The following is a 1735-nucleotide window of genomic DNA, read 5'->3' on the forward strand; positions in this document are numbered from 1 at the left end:
TTATGAATGTTACTACGAGTTGACCTCTAATACGACTCTTGATCAGTGATTACAGGTAAACGGAAGCTATAACAGTGGTAAGGTAAGGTAAGGTAAGGTAAGGTAAGGTAAGGTAAGGTAAGGCTGATTCTTAAAATATGTGGGGTGATGTTCACACTACTTTCACTTATTACACAGCTTTGTCACTATTCCTATATTTCATTATCACAGCAACATTTTGTCACTAGTGAGAGAGAGATCCGGTGGGCTGGTTAGGGTGAGAGGTCCGGTGGGCTGGTTAGGTTAGTGAGAGGTCCGGTGGGCTGGTTAGGTTAGTGAGAGGTCCGGTGGGCTGGTTAGGTTAGTGCGAGGTCCGGTGGGCTGGAGAGTGTGGTCACGGTCTCCTCCTCGACCAACTGAATTACGGATTACAGTTCCTGCGGTGAGGTGAGCTGCAGCTCGTCCTTCACCTTGTGGGGCTCCGGCACACAGTACAACTCCTAAGTGTCTAACTCAAGAGTTTCTACGGTGCAGTAGGCGCCGAGGAAGGCCGAGCAGTAGCATGGCACCACCACCCCGTTACCATCTTCACCTTCTTGTCTCTTACAACACTATAAAAAATTCCAACCTAAGTACATGGGGGTATTTTTTACATTTAGCCCCGAATTCTAATTCAATGTCTCGGTGATCTTGAAAACAATTTACTATATTTAACCAAAATGGAAAAGACCTCATATCCAGTGTCTGTCACCTACAGTCGGTGCCCTCGGGAGTTGTTGGTTTCGGGGTACCTTTACGATGTAGATAAACAGAACCAAACAAAGCGTCGCCTGAAAGTCACCTTCTGCCTCGACAGTGGTTCCAATGTATCAGTTATTCCGTTAGATTTTGTCATCTCTGCTGGACTTCAGGACTATCTAGTGGACCGTGAAGAGTTTTCGGTCGATACCGGTAGTGGGTCAACGAAAAATGGAGTTTATGGTCGGCTGGAAATGAAGGTACAGCTCGGTGCATATAAACTCCGGCCTACTCTTATTGTGGCGAGGAAAGGCGCGCCATTTGTGTTGGGAATGGATGTGTTAAGTCAGTCCGTCTTGGACCTGTCTACCAAAAACCCCACTCTTACCCTACTGGCACCCTCCAAACACCTTCTCAAGCCCATAACCCCTTTAGCAGCCACATGTAAAATCCGAAACCAGACTGTTTCATGCCTGCTGGACACAGGCTGTACCTACTGTTACATAACACCCGAATACGCGCAACAGCTGCACCTCTACTACCGACCATCAGAGTGTGTCCGCGAGTGCAACACGGTAATGGGGCAGGATAAGGTGCTCGGATACGTGTCCCCTGTCCCCATCACCTACATGGGTAAAACTAACTGGGCACCTTTTTACGTCGCTAATGATAACAACTATGGTGTAATTCTTGGCATCAACTTCCTCACGAATGCTCGACTCACATTCAACTTCACCGAGCTCTGTGCTTGAGTCCCAATCCTCTCATCAGAGTGAAATACAGCCATTTCATTGAATTACGCCCATAATGCCTTATTTAAGTCTTTTGTTTGTAATTAAAAAGGAACGAAAAAAATAGTTTCCTGCAATTAGTACGACTGTATGGAGGAAAGACTTTTATTTTATTTTTTTACAATATATACCTATTCCTGGCTCAATACGCCTGGCGCATGAAAAATCGAAAAAAAAATATGAGAAGAAGTACTTTGTTTCTCAGCAGTTAGAGACATCACATCTAA

The sequence above is a fragment of the Homarus americanus genome, unplaced genomic scaffold (genome assembly GCF_018991925.1).
Source record: "Homarus americanus isolate GMGI-L3 unplaced genomic scaffold, GMGI_Hamer_2.0 scaffold41400, whole genome shotgun sequence".
In the NCBI taxonomy this organism is placed as follows: Eukaryota; Metazoa; Arthropoda; class Malacostraca; order Decapoda; family Nephropidae; genus Homarus; species Homarus americanus.